At 36.3% G+C, this 20272-nt stretch overlaps 1 long non-coding RNA gene across 1 annotated transcript in view; it reads left to right on the top strand.

Annotated features, from left to right (window-relative positions):
- Positions 1 to 15046: 15046 nt before the first annotated feature.
- The window catches only part of LOC124514844 (uncharacterized), a 101905-nt gene continuing 96679 nt past the window's right edge, over positions 15047 to 20272 (top strand). The window contains exon 1 of the long non-coding RNA XR_006962676.1: positions 15047 to 15181. This is a non-coding gene — a long non-coding RNA (uncharacterized LOC124514844). The remainder of the gene's footprint in view (positions 15182 to 20272) is intronic.

Here is a 20272-nt window from a genome sequence, read left to right as displayed (position 1 = left end):
GTCCGTGAGTTCGAGCCCCGCGTCGGGCTCTGTGCTGACAGCTCAGAGCCTGGAGCCTGTTTCAGATTCTGTGTCTCCCTCTCTCTGACCCTCCCCCGTTCATGCTCTGTCTCTCTCTGTCTCAAAAATAAATAAACGTTTAAAAAAATTTTTTTTAAATTAAAAAAAGAGTTGGATGCTCAATCGACTGAGCCACCCAGGTGCCCCCCCTTTAAAAAATGTTTATTTATTTTTGAGAGAGAGAGAGAGCACAAGTGGGTAGGGTCAGAGCAAGAGAGAGGGAGAGAGTATAACATATCTTCTTTATCCATTCATCCATTGATGGAGACTTAGGTTGTTTCCATATCTTGGCTATTGGAAATAATACTGTAATGAACATGGGAGTGCAGATATCTCTTCAGGATCCTGTTTTCATTTCCTTTGCATATATACCAGGAATAGGATTTCCAAATAATGTCATGATTCTATTTTAAGTTGCTTGTTTTCCTGTATTGTTTTCCATAGTGGCTGCACCAATTTACATTCCCACCAATGGTGCAAAAAGATTCCTTTTTCTCTACATCCTTTTTTAAAAAATATATAGATGACACACAATATTGCATTAGTTTCAGGTGTACAACATAGTGATTCAACTTTTCTATACATTATGCTATGCTCACCACAAGTGGAGCTACCATCTGTCACCATACAACACTATTGCAATATCACTGACTGTATTCCTTATGTTGTGCCTTTTATTCTGGTGACTCATTCATAACATAACTAGAAGACTGTAGCTCCATTTCCCTTTCAACCATATCGCCTATCCCCCCATCCACTTTCCCTCTGACTTTTTCTCCACATTCTTGCCAACACTTGTTATCTCTTTTCTTTTTTGATAACAGTCATTTTAAGAAGTATGAGGTGATATTGTGGTTTTGATTTGCATTTCCCTGATGATGAGTGATGATGAGCACCTTTTCATATACTTATTGGTTATTTGTATATCTTCTTTAAGAAATGTCTATTCCATTTCTCTGCCCAGATTGTTTGCCATTGAGTTGTATAACTCTTTATATAGTTTGGATATTAACTCCTTATAAGATACATGACTTGCAAATATTTTCTTCCATCTACAGGTTGCCTTTTCATTTTGTTACAATGGTCTCTTTTGCTGTGCACAAGTTTTTAGTTTGATATAGTCCCACTTACTTATTTTTGTTTTTCTTACCTTTGCTTTTGGTGTCAAATCTAAAAAATCATTGCCAAGACTAATGTCAAGGGCATGTTTTCTTCTTGGAGGACACTTTTACAAAGTTCAGATCTTACAATCAAGTCTTTAATCCATTTTGAGTTGATTTTTGTGTATGGTGCAATATAGGTGTCCAGTTTTATTCTTTTGCATGTGCTGTCCAGTTTTCATTTATTGAACAGACTGTCCTTTCCCCATTGTATGTTCTTAACTCGTTTGTAAATTAATTGGCCATGTATGTGTGAGTTCATTTTTGAAGTCTGTATTCTATTCCATTAACCTATGTGTCTTTTTTAATGGCAATATCATACTGCTTTGATTATGATGGCTTTGTAATACAATTTGAAATTAGGAAGTGTGATGCCTCCAACTTTGTTCTTTCTCAAGATTGGTTTGGTTATTTGGGGTCTTTCATGGTTCCATGTAAATTTTGGGATTGTTCTATTTCTGTGAAAAGTGTCATTGGAATTTTGATAGGGATTGCATTGAATCTGTAGATTACTTTGGGTGGTATGGACATTTTAACAATAATAATTTTTTTTATCCATGAGCACAGAACATATTTCATTTATTTGTGTTTTCTTCAATTCTTTTCGGCAATGTCTTATAGTTCTCAGAATACAGATCTTTCACCTCTTTGGATAAATTTATTTTTAGGTATTTTATTCATTGTAATGCTTTTGCAAATATGATTATTTCTTTAATTTCTCTTTCTGATAGTTCATTATTATTGTATAGAAACACAACTAAATTTTGTGTATTGATTATGTTTTCTACAATTTTTCTTAATTTGTTTATTAGTTCTAATAGTTTTTGGTGGAGTCATTTGAGTTTTCTGTATCTAATATCATGTTACCTACAAATGAGACAGTTTTATTTCTTCCTTTCTTTTTTTTTTTTTTTTTTTATTATTTTTTAAAAAAAAATTTTTTTTTTCAACATTTATTTATTTTTGGGACAGAGAGAGACAGAGCGTGAACAGGGGAGGGGCAGAGAGAGAGGGAGACACAGAATCAGAAACAGGCTCCAGGCTCTGAGCCATCAGCCCAGAGCCCGACGCGGGGCTCGAACTCACGGACCGCGAGATCGTGACCTGGCTGAAGTCGGACGCTTAACCGACTGCGCCACCCAGGCGCCCCTATTTCTTCCTTTCTGATTTGGATGCTTTTTATTTCTTTTTCTTGCCTAGTTGCTCTGCCGAGGACTTCCAGTACAATGTTGAATTAAAGTGGCCGGACTGGGCATCCTTATCTTGCTCCTAACCTTAGAGGAAAAGCTTTCAGCTTTTCAAAACTAAATGTGATACTAGGTGTGAACTTGTCATATATGGCCTCTGTTATGTTGAGGTATATTCCCTCTATATTCACTTTGTGGAGTTTTTTTTTAACATGAATGGATGTTCAATTTTGTCAAATACTTTTTCTGTATGTATTGAGATGATCATGTGATTTTTATCCTCCATTTTGTTAATGTGGACTATTACTTTGGTTGATTTGGGGATGCTGAACCATCCTTGAATTCCTGGAATAATACCTACTTGATTATGGTATATTATCCTTTTAATGTATTCTTTTTTTTTTAGTTGTCTTTTTTTTTAATTATTTTAAAGTTCACTTATTTATTATTTTTGAGAGATAGAGAGCATGAGTTGGGTAGGGAGAGAAGGAGGCCAAGAAAATTGCAAGCAGGCTGTAAGCTGTCAGCTCAGAACTCAATGTGGGGCTTGAACTCACAAACTATGAGATCATGACCTAAGCCAAGATCAAGAGTCTGATGCTTAAATGACTGAGCCACTCAGGCACCCTTTTTTAACTTTAAAAAAAAAATTTTATGTATTTTTGAGAGAGAGAACATGAGTGGGAGAGGGGCTGAGAGAGGGGAATAGAGAGACCGAAGTGGGCTCCTCACTGACAGTAGAGAGCCTGATGCGGGACTCGAACCCACAAGCCATGAGATCGTGACCAAAGCCAAAGGCAGACACTTAACTGACTGAGCCACCCAGGTGCCTCCCTTTTAATGTATTCTTTAATTCAGTTTGCTGATGTTTTATTGAGGATTTTTGCCTTTATGTTTATCAGGGATATTTGCCTATAATGTTTTCTTGTTGTACCCTTGTCTAGTTTTGGTAGCAGGGTAATGGTGGCCTGGTAAAATGAGTTTGGAAGTGTTCCCTCCTTTTCAATTTTTGCGAAGTGTTTGAGAAAGATTAGAATGAATTATTATATAAATGTAGAATTCACAAGTGAAGCCATCTGGTTCTAGAATTTTCTTTGTTAAAAAAATTTTCTGATTACTGATTCAATGACCTTACTAGTAATACAGCTATTACACCTTTCTTTTTGAGTAGTATTTTCAGAGTATATATTTTTCCATCCTTTTACTTTTAGCCTATCTCTATCTCTAACTCTATCTCTATCTCTATCTCTATCTCTATCTCTATCATCTCTATCTCTATCTCTATCTCTATCTCTGTATTTAAAATGAATTTCTTGTATACAGCATATAAATGGATCCTTTTTTTAAAAAATCCAATTTGACATCTATATTTTCAATTATACTGTTTCAATCTTTACATTTTATATAATTATTAATACTACTTGGTTTATGTCTACCATCTTACTATTTATTTGCTATTTATTCCACCTAATTTCCCCCTTTTCTCTTTTTTTTTTTTTGCTTTTAAAAATATTAATTGGGTACTTAATCTCCACTAATTGGCTGGTTTCATTTTATTTTTTGAGCTGTTGCTTTAGGTTTTTTAGCATATACCTTTAACTTATCATGGTCTACATTCAAATAATACAATGACATTCCTCCTTATCTTTTATACTCCTTTGTCATACATTTTAATTTTATATGTTTATATACTTTATAATATATAAGTATAAAATATATTTTATAGTATATATTACATTATATAATTATAATTATAAATATAAACAGATAAATAATTATTTTTTAAAGATAATAAAAATGAGATAAATGTGTTTTTTATATTGGTCCACATATTTGCCATTTCTGGCACTCACCATTTCTTGATGTAAGTCCAAATTTCTGTCTGGTATCATTTTTCCTTGATTGAAAAAATTCTTTTACATTTGTTTTTGTACTGGCCTACTAGTGATGAATTCTCTCAGCTTTTGTTCATTTTTTAAAAAGTCCATGTTTCTTTTTTAAAATATATTTTTGAAGAGTTTAGAATTGTTGGTTGATAGTTTCCTTCAGCACTTTAAAGTGGCCTTTCCATTTTCTTCTGGCTTGAATTACTTCTGGTAAGAAATTGGCTCTTCTTCTTTGTCCCTCTGAATACAAGGTATCTTTTCCTCTGGTCATTGAAGATTTTCTTTTTATCACTGATTTTCAGCAATTTGATTGTGATTTACCTTAGCTTGATTTTCTTTATGTTTCTTTTACTTGGACTTATTGTGATTCCTGGATCCATTGGTTTATAGTTTTTATAAAATTTGGGCACATTCAGCCATTATTTCTTCAAATATTTTTATGTCACATACCCTTCCTCCTAGAATTATGATTATACATAGGTTAGATTACTTGATATTGTCCCACAGGTTACTGATGCTCTGATTGTTTGCTTCTTCAGGTTTAATTATTTTATTCTTTTTTTTTTAATATTTATTTATTTTTGAGAGAGAGACAGACAGACACAAACAGGGGAGGGGCAGAGAGAGAGTCAGACATAGAATCCAAAGCAGGCTCCAGGCTCTGAGCTGTCAGCACAGAGCCTGACAAACCGTGAGATTATGACCTGAGCCGAAATCAAGAGTTGGACGCTTAATTGACTGAGCCGCCCAGGCACGTCTAGAGCAGTTTTAGGTTCACAGCAAAATTGAATGGAAAGTAGAGAGATTTTCCATATGCCTCCTGTCCCCACATTTGTATAACCCCCCTATTATCAACATCGTCCACTAGAATGGTGCATTTGTTATATAATGAGGGCACCTACATTGACACATCATTATCACTCAGAGTCCATAGTTTACATTAGGATTCATTCTTGGGATTGTACATTCTTTAGGTTTGGACAACTGTATAATAACATGTATCCCCACTTAGGGTAGATTCACTGCCCTAAAAATCCTCTGTGCTCTGCCTATTCATTCCTCCCTCAACCCTAACTCCTGGCAACTTTTTATGTTTTTATCATCTCCATAGTTTTGTCTTTCCTGGAATGTCATATAGTTGGAATCATGTAGTATGTAGGTTTTTTCAGATTGGCTTCTTTCACTTAGTAATATACGTTTAAAATCCTTCCATGTTTTTCTTTCTTTTCTTTTTTTTTTTTTTAAGTTTATTTTGAGAGAGAGAGCAGGGGAAGGACAGAGAGAGAAGGAGAGAGAGAATCTCAAGCAGGCTCTGCACTGTCAGCATGGCCAAAGATTTTAGGGGCACCTGGGTGGCTCAGTTGGTTAAGTGGCCAGTTTGGCTTGGGTCACGATCTCAGGGTTTGTGGGTTGGAGCCTGATGTTGGCTCTCTGCTGTCAGCACAGAGCCTGCTTCAGATCCTCTGTCTCCCTCTTTCTCTGCCTCTTCCCCACATGTGCACTTTCTCTCTCTCAAAAATAAACATTAAAAAATTTTTTTAATTGGCCAAAGATCTTAGTAGTTGGACGCTTAACCAACTGAGTCCCCCAGGCTCCCTGTTTGTGTTTTTACTGTTGAGTTGTAGGAGTTCTTTGTACATTTTGGATAACAGTCTTCCATTTTATATGTCTTTGGTAAATATTTTCTCCTGATCTGTGGCTGTTTCTGGATATGTTTCTAATTAATTAATTTTTCTCTTGATTATGGGTAATAATATCTCACTCCTTTGCATGCCTAATACTTTTCCAAGATGCTAGACCTTGTGAATTTTACTATTGAGTACTAAAGTTTATGGTTGGTTACTGGATTTTGCTGCATTTCTTTAAAGAGTATTGGGCTTTTTCCAGTGTGCAGTTAAGTATATTGGCTTTATCCTTCCAAGGCTTGCGTTTAAACCTTGTTATTGTAGGCCTCTATTTTGGAAATAATTTGATCCTACTACTAATTCATGACCCTTCTTTCAGAGATCACAAGCCTGCATTGCCTTTTGTGCAGTATCTGGAGGCCATATTTCATATATTTTGTCTAGTTTAGTTGTCTACAGTGGGAAGTCAAAATCTTTCATGGGTAGAGTTAGAGGTCCTATTTTTTATTGTTAGAAGAAAAGCTTTTTTGTTGTTGTTGTTTAGTTCACAACTCACTATTAAACTTGATATTAGCAATTGTGTTCTAAATTTTTAATATTGCTGTCTAATTTGAGAATACCTCTCTCAAATGTCTTTTGGACTTAGCTACACACTTCCCGTTATAAGACACATTCATGCCATAATATGACCTCTGGACTCATCATTGCATCACAGTTATGGATGTGTCAGTTCACAGAATGATAGGATTATTGCTAGAAGCCAGTCTTGAATTTGGTTGGCTAGTTACAATTTACTTAAACATAAACTCTGCAGACCACATAAGCCTATCCCACTAAATCCAAGCTACATATATCCCTAACTGAATCTTCTTAGCTGGATCCCAAGATGCATGTGGCCACTCTGGCACACCTAACATGAGGAAAGGTGATGAAGTCATAAAGAATAGAAACACTGCTTCTAACTTAATTGTAGTTAATGTATTTTACTTCAAAAATTGTACAAAAGTGTATGATCGTTAAATTCATTGTCTTGGAGGGGAACTGTGCAAAGGAGCCTTGGAGGTTGTACTTCATTAGCTTCATAGTAAATCAGTCTCTGATTTTAGCATCAGTTTTTTTTTTAATGTATTTATTTTGAGAGAGAGAGAGAGAGAGAGAGAGAGAGAGCGAGCTCCAGAGGGAGAGGGACAGAAAGAGAAGGAGACAGAAGATCCAAAGCAGGCTCTGTGCTAACAGCAGAGAGCCCAATGCAGGGCTCAAACTCATGGACTGTGAGATCATGACTTGAGCCAACGTCAGATGCTTAACCAACTGAGCCATCTAGGTGTCCCTAGCATCAGTGTTTTTAAATGCACCGTCATTTGGGCGCCTGGGTGGTTCAGGCGTTAAGCATCTGACTTCAGCTCAAGTCATGATCTCACAGTTTGTGAGTCTGAGTCCCACACTGGGTGAGCTCGAGCCCCACTTTGGATGAGCTCAAGCCCCACTTCGGGTGAATAAGACCCCCACTTCGGGTAAAAACATGAGTCCCGGTGAGCCCCACTTCTCTCTCTCTCTCTCTCTGCCCCTTGCTCACTTGCGCCCTCTCAAAATGACTGAATATGTACAGTCATTCTATATCACATATAGATTATAAGGTTTTGGAATTATTCAGACCATAATCTTGAACTGGAAAAAATATTCTTTTTTTTTTTTTAGGTACTAAATATGGGAATCAGGAAATATGTTTTTGGTGTGACTTTTACTTCATAATTACCTGACACTGACAAAAGTCAGTTACATACTAAGTTTCTGCAGGCCCTTGGAAAATAATATGCTAAAGATTTGGATGAGAGGAAGAAATCCAGACTTTTTGTAATATGGAATCTCTCTCTCTCTCTCTTTTTTTTTTTTAATAATTATTCGTTTTTGAGAGACTGTGTGTGAGTCAGGGAAGGGCAGAGAGAAGGGGAGACACAGAGTTGAGGAGGGGCAGAGAGAGAGGCAGACACAGAATCTGAAGCAGACTCCAGGCTCTGAGCTGTCAGCACAGAGCCCGACACGGGACTCGAACTCACAGACTGAGAGATCATGACCTGGGCTGAAGTCCAATGCTTAACCGACTGAGCCACCCAGAAAACCCTGTAATACAGAATCTTAATGATTACAAAACAAAAACGAATAAGCAAAAGTCTGGATTTAAAAGTAGAAAGTATTGTTTTTACTTCCATACTTAGTAAGTGGAATAGTCCTCATATGTTGATTGTCTCATCTGTTTCCCTCAGTCAATCACGTGGAAATAATGATGCTCTAAACTTGATTTTCACAACTAAGCTTGTTGCAAGGTAGCTCCCCAAAAGTAATTGGGCTTTTATTAGTTTTTATACCAAGAACTCTATTTTAACAGCATCGATACAAACTATATATTAATATTTTTCTCTTTTAGAAATTGCTGAGAGTGTCTTTTCATAAGCAAATGATTTCTTCTTTTTTTAAAAACCTTATCAATCTACTGACAGTCTCCATGTTTCAGATGTGGTAAAGCTAACTTCCTCATAAAGGACAAAAAGAATTCTTTTGCACACTAAATAGCAACACCCAGACTATAGTAATGTCTGGCTGCTGTTAGGAAGTTTAGAATTCTTTTCCTGTTTTGAATGTTCATTCCTGTTTTGAGTTGTTGATTAAGAGAACAAATTTATTGACAGACTTTTTCTTCTGGATTTCAAGTAACCAGTGTTGATTGGCTGTCTGCTGAAGCATAATAGTGAAGGGTACAAATGAGCTAGCGACACCTCTGAGAATAAGAAGAATTAAATACAAGAAAGATTAAATGCTGAGGTAGAGTTCAGAAAAGAGAGAGATCTCTATGACCTCAAGTAAAGATTCTAAAACTTAAGTTGGGCTTTGGCAGTTGAATAGAATTTAAAGAAGGCTATTCCATGAGGCAAGCAAAAATACCAAATAAGAGTAAAGTTAACAAGTAGGAATATGCAAGTCTCTTTTATCTAATTCAACCACAATTGTCAAAAGTTTATTCTCTTGTGAATATTTTGCTAATTAAAGGACACAAAGATAAATGAAGAATAGTCTTTACCCCCATAGAATTTAACAACCTGGAAAACAGACAATGATATGGACACAACTACTATAAGAAAATGGATTTCTGTGAGTAAAATTTATACTATAACCTTTATTTCAGTGCCTGAGCAACAGACACGTGGGCAGAAAGATCTAGGTTTAAAATTTAGCTGTGCCTCTTCCTAGCTATGTAACCCTGAGCCCATTTGAATGTTAATTTCATCCATGACTGTGTTCCATCGATTTTGCAGATGTAATTGGAAGTTCTCCACCAGCAAACTCATTCCCAGCAGGTCAGAGAGCATTTCACTGCCATTAATATTACCAAATGATCAGAGCCTAGGCTAGCTTTCCTTGCACAGGCTTTGTGTTTTGTGCTCCATAAATACCCATGAGGTCACATTAACCCAATAGCGAATTATTGGATTCCAGTTCTTGCTATCTGTCTATAGGCATTGCTGTTCCTGCCTCACCAACTGAATCAGATTCCATTGGCCTGACTCTTAGAGCCACATCTGCACTTACTGTTCCTTTGGAAGTAGCTCACTGGGCCACACTAAGAGACCAGGCTCCTGTCAGTCCAGTTTCTTTCATCCTGTCATCCATGAGGGTGACCAGCTGTCTTGGCTTGCCTAGGACTGAGGGGATTACTGGGACATGGGAATCTCAGTATTAAACTGGGAAAATCCTGGCTAATGCGGGATGAATTGGTCATCATACCAGTGGCATGGACCAGACCTCTCCCCGATGACTCTAGCCCTTGTTGCTGAAGACTCAACATATCTGCTGCTTAATCTAGTCCAAGTTTAACAGTCTCCTATGTATTTTGAGAGTTAAAAAAGAAAATGTATGTGAGGGTTGAGTTCCTGAAGTGTGTCAGTGAGTACTGAATGAGAATGCCAAGCCAGCTTCAAATTAAAAGCAATACTAGATTGCAAATTAAAACACTCTGCCACTTAAGAAACTTCAGGGACCAGGAAAGAAAGTCAGTAGCTTGAGTGAAAGGTTATAGGACACCATAGATAAAGCTGAAAAGTAGGGTTTGACCAAGATTTCTTTCTATGTATTTGTGTATGTGTGTACATGCATGTGTATACACACATGTACATGTATGTTTGTTGATGGGGAATAAATGCTATGAAAAATTTTTGGAAATATCAGTAGAACTAAGGTAGTAACTGGCTAATACTAAGTAAGGAATGGCTTAATAGCTGGGAGAATTACTTAATAGAATATTCTCAATTTTATTTATCATAAATTTGAAGTAAGCCCTTGAGGCTTTTTATTATATCTCTATGAGAATTAAGTATAAGATAATACGACATAAACCCAAATCAAATAACTGGTTATTTCTAACTTAATACATTAATATTTTACAGGGAATTTTGAGATGAATTAGATAATTAGCAGAGATAGGGAAAGAAAGAAGGTAATTAAATGTTTTCAATTAGAACATGTGGACAGTTGACTTTTTTAATGCATCTTAAATGTCTTAGAAATGTTGACAACCTTATGATAATTGATCTTTTCTTGCATTTGATGACTTTGACTGAACACACTATAATCACTGATTCATTTCCATAGTTTTATAAAGCAGAAAGATCCCTCAATAGTCAGTGAAATTAGTTTTCTAATTTAAAGCTTTTTTTCCCACTTAGAAATAATTAGCTATGCTTGAAACTTTCTCACAAGAATTTCTCTATAGAGGAAATGATGCTTTCAACTTGAAGTTCCCAACTGGATTAAAACTACTTTGTGTGTGGGGGGGGGGGAATCATGTCCCTACTTCCATCCCAATTTCATATAGACAGGAAATGTTTATAAATCTGTTGGTATTCACAAAACTGCCTTCTCCAGTGTAATGATTTTGAGGCAAGAAGATCTGGGTGACAAAAGTGCAGCAGTAGAGTTGTGCTAGGTAGGTTTGGGCTTCTGAATCAGTTTCAGGTACATATCAGATCAAAACAATAAATTCTGAATCCACAAATTCAGGGGGTTTCTATGACCATATTTGTAGTCCACAGTTATTAGCACAGTACAACATAAAGAATTAATACTGAATACAGTTTTTGATAGGTTAATCAACTCAGTTCACCCAATAAATATTTAGAGGGTGTCTTCTATGTGTAAGGCACACTTCTAATCACTAAGGGTATAGTCAAAATACTTAGCCTTGTAGAGTTTACATTCTACTAGGGAAAACAGACCAAAAGAAACAAAAGTAAGTACATAGTATGTCAGATGGGGATGGATATACTATGAAGAAATGAAAGCAGGGTAAAGGGTTTAGGGGGTGCTTGGGAGTGGAGAGGGCAGGACTGCTGTTTGAGATTTGGTGTCAAGGAAGGCCTCACTGAAAAGGTGACATTTGAGCAAAGAGTGTAGGAAGAAGAAAGTGAGCTTTGAAAGTATGTGAAGAAGAGTCTTCTAGGCAGAGGGAGAAGCCAAGGTCCTACGGCAGAACTGCTCGGATATCAAGGAATAATAGCACGGAGGTTACTCTGGTAGGAACACGTGGAAAAGAGGGAGTGAGTGGCAGGAGATGAGCATGGAGAGGTGGGGGCAGAGTGCCAGGTCTTAAAGGACTTTATAGGGTAGGGATTTGGGGCATTTACTCCCAGTGAGATGACTTTGGAAACAAAGGGTTGAATTTTTTAATTCAAATACTCTCAAACCAAATTGCCATAAGACTTGTCATCTAGTTAAGAAGACCAATTCCATTTTGGATTATCTTTTTGAACTTAGGTGGATCATCCTATAAGCTTATTAACTCAATCTTGGGAAAGACTTGCCTGGTAATATGGCAGCAACTAGGATCTAGTTGCCAAACTTCTTAGAACAGTTTGTCCATTTTTCATCTCTCTAATTGATTTTCATCAACAGATTTCCATCTTTCATCTCTCTAAAATGCTTAGCTTAAGTTTTCAGCAAATCGGGACTAATACTTTTATAAACCCATGGCATGTTATTGATAGTTTTCAAGTAGAAGAAAGCTTGTTTTATTAGCTAGAATATTTTAGTTTAATCATTTATTCAACAAGAATTTATTTTTTTTCCTATTGTGTTCCAGAAATGGTGCTAGGTATTGAGAATACAAAAATATATAAAGGCTCTTTTCCTCAAAGAGTTCACACAAAGAGGTGACATAGATTCACAGATAAATGATTGCACTATGTATAATATGGCAACTGTCTAGAATTAGTACCTAGTAAATGCTCTTAGATTCTTGTCAAGTGGCTAAATTGTAGTAGCTCTGTCTGAAGTTAGGGAAGGATGACTGATTCAGATTCAGCCAGCAGCTTCATGAGGAAAGGACATTGTCTTGTTCTCTCCAGCATCTAACATAGAATTTAGCAGATAGTAGGTGCTCGGTAAAAAGTTATAGAATGAATGAGTGAATGAATAAATGACTGAGAAGATGGTTGAGCAGAGTCTGAGGGAGGAATAAGATTTGTTGGGTAGCCAGACACACATTGCTGGCAAAAAGAACAAGGTGTGCAAAAGGTATGACGATATAGAAAATCGTGATTACATCCCAGTAATAATTTTAGATTTCCATTTAAGGTATTCTGCCAAGTCCACACCTGAGACATAATTATTGATACAGGTGCTTCTTTTCAGTGTATTTCTTATGAATTTGCATGTATCGAGAAACTCCCTAAAACATTATTTGTATATATTTGTGTATATACTAGCCAGAGGAAATGTGTATATTTTTAGTACAAAAAAACTTATTTGTTGCCTAACTTTTTTTAAAAAAAGTGTATTTATAAGCAAGAACAACTCTGAAATTAGAAGTGATAGTATTATCCTATCAATATAAAGATTAATCCACCTGAGCAAACTTAGTAGAAAAAAATTTACGGATTTTGCCGTACAATGAAATGTACTATTTTGTCCATTAGTTGTGCAGTTAAACCTTCATCAAGGTATAACAAGCCCTGGAAATGATTTCAGTTGAATTACAAAAGAAATGGAATAAGATTCATTCAAAACTGGTTCACACCAGCTCTCCTGCATGTACTATTAACTGCTAAGATCAAGTCACAAAACATTATTTTGAGGAGAAAGGGTTTAGTGAACCCTAGAAATTGGGTTTGATTTATGCCAGAAAATCTGCCTTTTCACTGCTTGAGATTCTATGGAAGAAAGCCACAGTCTTTTACCAAATGGTTTCTAAGGAAACCCCTTATAGCACAGCATCTGAAAACAATTTGGTTGTTAATGAGAAATGGTTCTCACGATGGTGGGAAAGTGTTGACTGAAAGAAAAGACTTCTAGATTTGGCAGTCAGTCTGTAAAAAGTGTTTACTGTTCTGCAGTTACGTTCCTGAAATTTCTACGTAGATCAAACATTTGCAGGTCCTATTTCACAGTCAGTCTTGCTTTGTAGATATATTTTTTTTAAAGAAGCAATAGAAAATTTTTGTGCTAAAAATGTAGATGCTTGAACTTGTGAATATATTCAAACAAGTGTCCTCCCAGAATCTGCAGTCCATTGAATTTTCCAATCTGTTTTGGAATTCCCACATTCCATTCAATATGCTTGAATTCATATATTAATAACATTGTATTATAAGTATATAAAGTTAAATTGCATAAAATGTTGCTAAAAATCCTAAAATATGGTAGGGTATTTATATATTCTTTAAACCTGTTTTTCAAGTGTATTCTGAAATGTCTCATAAGTTGTATTTATTTTACTTCTTTTAAGTTCTTCAAAAGAAAGCAACTAATTGGAACATTTTAACTATAATCCTTTTTTAATAATTTCAAGATTAAATATTAATATCTAATGAAGCACTAAAACCTTGAAGTTAAGAAATAAATGCTAGATCTGCACTAATTCCTCTAAGTGAATCTTTTGAAGTCAGATTCCAAGATAACCATACCTATATTTTCTCGATAACCCCTAAGTAAAGAAACCAAAAGAAGAAATTCATACAATAATTTCAAATAGGTTTTCACCTCCAGCATGATTCAGAAACATGAATGAATATATGGCAGGAAGCAGAAAAGGCCACCAGAAGTTCAAAGGAATATATTTTGAAATATTTCTTGCCCTGGAAGCATTAAAAGTTTGTGAGTCTGTGTAAAATACAATACTCAGTTGTCACTTGAAAGCCTATGGGTGCATCACTTTGCCCACGGCTGCCACCAGTCCATCTGTCCCCCGTATGTTTTCTGTTTTAGACTTTTGTACGAGGCAGAGTTGCCAAGAGTCTTCTGCTGTCCTCAGTTGTTTTCCTCATTTGACCCCCACCTCCTTTCTCTTTCTTCCCCGGTCTTTGAACTTCCTCCACTTTGGGCAGCTGCTTTCATTTGCGGCTCTGCTTTGGGCAGGGAAAAAAATTCTGCCAATGGAAACAGGGAAAATAAGAAAACAAGACGGGTTGCAAGTGCTTTGCATGTGTCACAGCTCTCTGGCGGCCCACTGTGGGGTCTTTCAACTCCTTGAGTAGTAGACCAAGAAGGGATCTGCTGTTGGAGACTGACCCGAAGTGACCACAGATAATCTAAGAGACCTTTTCTTCTTATCTCAGAACCAACAAACCCAGAAGTTGTGTTGAGGGAAGTTGGAAGGTGTTATATTTTATATGTTTATTACCCACTCCATATTCTGAGGGCATATATTCTCCATTCAGCTCGGTCAGATCTATACTATTGTCAGTTTTGCCTGGTTACAATAAACATTTACTTATATAGTATTTTGGGTTATGACATTTTAGAGGAAGAGACTATAACCTTTTCTTCTACTTTCCCTTATTCTCTACAATACAGAAACTCAGAGGGCAGAAACTTCTCTGTTTAACTTTCTCAAAGCAATTGATGACAGATAAGCATGTATATGAGTATTTCATAAACATTAATTCATGAAGAGAATGAAAAAGCATCTTTTCTAAAACAAAAGAACAGCAAGCTAATGCTTTATCATTGCCGTTGTTGTGCCAGTGTGTTCAATTTTTGAATTTTAGTGAAAACTTTTTTGAGTGGCTGAGACACAGAAGACATGTCATTCTTGTCTCTGTTGGTAAAACATCAGGAGGGTAGATTGACAGTGGGAGATGCCCCAAATAGACATAGTTTCTGCCTCAGCACATTCGATTTGTTCCTACTTCTTTTCTTCCTCCCTTTCCTGCAGTATCCACCGGAGCACCACAGGATGGCTCCCCACAGAGGGCAGCAGGCTAACTGGGCAGCTGGTAAGTCCGGTGTTAGACTTAGAAAGGAATATTTGCCTTTCCTTCTATAAACACTGTGCACCTCACACTGGTAAATGTATAGCCGAGTGAAGAAATTGTCCGGGTGAAATGTCTCCTCCCTTTGACCTTGTCTGAGTGCCGTTGATTTTTATTATCCAAGCTAAACCCCTAAAAAGCAGGAATCACACAAGAGCTGTAAACATGTGTGAAAAACAGGAGTAACTGTATTTGTTGAGTCAAGACCCAAGTAAAGGAGTGGATCACATTTCCCTGTCTTGGGAGAACTTCTGAAGATAGGTACAGTCTCCAGCTAAATTCAAATCAAAATATTCCAAGTGCCTTGTGTGCTGGACTCTTCTCTAGTAACTGCGAATTCACGGTGAATGCGAAGATAACAGAGATGTCCTACCCTTAGAGGAGCTCACAGACTAGACTTGTGGCAGCCCCTCTTCTCAGAATCTGGAGGGTTTTAGATAGTGTCTCTAGATTTATATCTCACTGAGCAGCGATGCCCTTATCCATGTAACAAACTGGCAATGAATGCCCTATGCTGTGGTGAAGTGCCAGCTCCTTGGCTTTGCAATGATGAATAAGACAAGAGACCCTCGCCTCCAGAAGATCTCAGGCTAGAGGAGGAAAAGAGAGGTCAAATAGAAACTATGAAACCATGCTTATATAAATGAGAAAAGAATATTCTCTCTGGAACACTCAATTTCTGAAATTGATAGATCTTTCCAGCTCAATGAACTCACATGTAAAGTGCTTAGTATGGTACCTGGAAGACTGAAAGCACCCAAAAGATGTGAACTATCTTCTTTATCATTATTGCCTTTACCTCTTCTAATCTTATGCCAGGATTGAGCACCAATCTAGCCCTTCCATATTTGACCTCTTTAAATGTCTCACTAACAGAAGTCAATATATTTTTTGGGAGAAAAGCAACAGCTTATGTGGAAGCATACCATCATCACTTATGTTCACCCATGGTTCCTAAATATCACGTGTAGTGATAAACACAAAGCTGTATGAAAAATTGTCTAAGAGTTGGGAGTTAAATGGAAGGCTTTTCATTCTGCTTCCACATTTCCATCCATTTCAGCAGAATTTCTTTTTGGGAAAATGAGTAGTGAATTGTATAAGGAAACATTTTAATTAAACAAGGTAGGGTTTAATGGGGTCTACTCTGGATGACTATCTCATGCTATTGTAAATATTCAGTTAACTTGTAGATCAGGGCTTATTAACCTTAGTACTATTGACATTGTGGGCCAGATGATTCTTTGTTTTGGGGGGCTGTCCTGTGCACTATAGGATGTTTGGCAGCATCCCTGGCCTCTACCCTCCAGATGACATCATATCCCCACAGTTGTGACAGCCAAGAATGACTCCAGACATTGCCAATTGTCCCCGAGGGGGTAATAGCTCCCCTACTTGAGAACCACCGCTTTTAGAAAATCTGGCCATTGATTTAAGCATATGGGATAGTGCAAACTGACCTGCGATATGGCTTTTCTTCCAGTAGGTGTAGGACTTCAGTTGGCCATGCTCCTTCATTTAATAAGTGCCAGTTTGTGTGAGGTACTAGCAAAACCATGAGAGTAAGTTGGACCTTGCCCTGAAGTAACTAATAGTCTAATAATTTGTAAATTAAGTTGATTTGCCAGGTTTTGTAAATGTGCCAGATGATTCTTAGTAACACTGAAGCAGTGCCTTGGGCTTAGCAAGCTCTAATAAACATCCCAAATTGGTATTATGTGGTATCAAAATGCTTCCAAAGCAGTGGACAATCTCCTATACTTTTCTATAAAGTCTTCATTGACTATTCTTTGATTCTTGTGCATGGAATAAATTACTTACTACTGGGATATTTATCTCTTTTTTTGTTTATTAAGTCTTTTTCCTCCAAATATTTTATAAACCCAACACTTGTGTTATGGATTTGGGGGATAATAACAGCACCTGTCCTGATACATAGAGTTCTTATTGTTTAGACAGCTGTCTACACTCTGGACATTTGTACTTGCACATTCAATTTTAAAAGAATAATTGTGTGATGAAAAAGATCTTATAATTGTGTAACTGAAGCTAAATTGAGTGTTCATTCACTGTCAAGTTTATAAAAAACTGTAAAAAGTAACAATCCCAAATATTATAACTAAGCAAATCAAGTGTAGAGTAGTATACAACATAGCATTTCATACTGCATCTGAACTAATAAGATGTTGGGCAATAGAGTTGAATGTAGTTAAAATAGTTACATAGCAATAAAAGCATTATTCTCTACCAGTACAGTATCTTCCTGGCATTTACATAGTCCTTTGTATATGCCCAAGTGGTTTAACTCTTAATTCATAAAGCTATATTAAGAATTTGATTTTTGTGGGTTTTTTATGCTGTTACCAGTAAAGAAACTTCAAGAATATATAGTCGTTTTTACCTTTAATATTTCCTTTGTCACTAACGGCCTTTCTATGAAGATTTTTATTTTGTAAATCTGGCATTATTATACATATATATGTGCTTACCAAATGCCAGTACCCATGCTACATACTTCACACACAATAATGCATTTAGTCTAAGAACCTCATCCAGACTTAATACAGTGAGTTCCAGAACCTGAATCTGAACCCACAATTGTCTGGCACCAGTGTCCTTCTTCTTTAACCAGTATGCCACATGGCTTCCTTCAGCCTTTTATGGACACTAAAAGAAATATGTGTTTTATGCAAAAGAATGAAATTGGACTTTACAAAAAAGTCAACTCAATGTGGATTAAATACTTAAATGTAACACCTTCTAGAGAAAACCAGAAGAAAACACAGGGGGGAAGGCTTGTTGGCATTGGTCTGGACAATGATTTTTTTTTTGGATATGACACAGTAAACAAGCCAGAAAGGCAAAATAAACAATTGAGATTACATTAAACTAAAAAGCTTCTGTACAGCAAAGAATCACAAAATGAAAAGGCAACCTATGAAATGGGAATAAATATTTGCAAACCATATATCTGATAAGGGGCTAATAGCCAAAATATTGAAGGAGCTCATAAAACTCAATAGCAATAAAACTAAAAACCCAATTTAAAAGTGAGCAAAGGACCTAAATAGACATTTTCCCAAACAAGACATACAAATGACTAACATACAAATGTATGAAAAGGGGCTTAACATCACTCAGGGCACTGCAAATCAAAACCACAATGAGGGGGCACCTGGGTGGCTCAGTTGGTTAAGCATCCAACCCTTGGTTTCGGCTCAGGTCATGATCGCACAGTTCGTGACATGGGGTCCCATGTCTGGCTCTACGCTGATAAGTGCAGAGTCTGCTTTGGATTCCCTCCCTCTCCCTCTATCTACTTCTCCCTTCCTCCCTCTGTCTCTCTCTCAAAATAGATAAATAAACTTAAAAAAAAAAAAAACCTCACAGGTATCAGGATAGCTATTATCAAAAGGATAAGAGATAAGTATCAGTGAGAATGTGGAGAAAAGGGAACCCTTGTACACTGTGGGAATATAAATTGGTGTTCTCCACTATGGAGAACGATTTGGAAGTTCCCCTCCAAAATTAAAAATAGAACAAGGATATGATCCAGAGTTCCACTTCTGGGTACTTACCCAAATCTATTGAAAAGATATCTGCCCTCCATGTTCATGCCCTCCACTATGATATATAGTATATATGTGTATATATGTGTGTGTGTATATATGTATACACACACATATATACACATTTACACACACACATATATACACATATATACTATATATACTATATATAAAAATATCACTTGGCCATAGAGGAAAAAGGAAATCCTGCCATTTGCAACAACATAGATAAGCCTGGAGGACATTATGCTAAGTGAGATAAACCAAATGCAGAAAGACAAATTCTGTATGATCTCATTTATATATGGAATCTAAAAAAGTTGAACTCATAGAACCAGAGAGTAGGTGGTTTCCAGGGGCTGGGGGAAATGGGGAGATGTTGGCCAAGGGTAAAACCTTGCAGTTACAAGATGAATCAGTTCTGGGGATCACTTGTACATCATGGTGATTATAGTCAATGATACCATATTGTATACTTGACATTTACTAAGAAAGTAGATCTTAAGTATTCTCACCACCCATATCAAAAAGATAACTATATGAGTGATGATGTGTTAATTATCTTGACTGCCACAATTATTTCACAATGTAAATTGTATGAAATCATCGCATTGTACACCTTAAAAATCATGTTGTACAACCCAAATGTATACAATTTTTATTTACCAATCATACGTCAGTAAAGCTGGGGAAAAGAAAGAAATGTACATTTGCTGTCTAAGCTGTCTGCTGCTCCGAGTTAACAATTTAGAGATTTTGGTCTTTGCAATTCAATAACACTAAGAGACTTTTGATTTGTTTGAAGTAGATCCCAATGAGCTATCCTAATGTATTATGGTGAAAGGAATACAGGAAAATTTCTCCGATTTCTAAAATTATTTAAAATATTTCCCCATTGCCTCAGTCTACTCTTTCTCCTCTAAATAGATATAAGTAATGTGTATACACACTATTTACATTATTCAAGTGATAATCATATCACTGCTCTCAAGTAACCATACATTAAATGGTTCGAGAAAATTGGCTTCATTTTGTTATAACTTATATAAGCTACATAGCTACATTAATGTTGATAGAAAATTTGAGAGGGGAGGTATTTTAAAATAATATATTTTTATAATGAAAACTATCTTGGGGCACCTGGGTGACAGTCTGTTGAGCGACCAACTCTCAATTTTGTCTCAGGTCATGATGTCACAGTTTCGTGAGTTTGAGCCCCTCATCAGGCTCCATGCTGACAGTGCAGAGACTGCTTGAGATTCTCTCTCTCCCTCTTTCTCTGCCCTTCCCCCACTCACATGCACACTCTCTCTCAAAAATAAATAAATACACTTAAAAAATAAATAAAACTATCTTGATATATTTCCTTATTTCATACTATACAGTAATAACCTTTGGTTGTTTCCTGACAAAATTGCATTTAACTTATAATTGTGGGCATGTATTACAACTTACCCATTTTTGGAGGTAATTTTTTAGCATATTC

Source organism: Lynx rufus, unplaced genomic scaffold, assembly GCF_022079265.1.
Source record: "Lynx rufus isolate CCGP_SWC_20201006 ecotype Redwood Valley unplaced genomic scaffold, mLynRuf1.p SCAF_2, whole genome shotgun sequence".
Lineage (NCBI taxonomy): Eukaryota > Metazoa > Chordata > Mammalia > Carnivora > Felidae > Lynx > Lynx rufus.
This window is presented reverse-complemented; position numbering and strand designations above follow the sequence as displayed.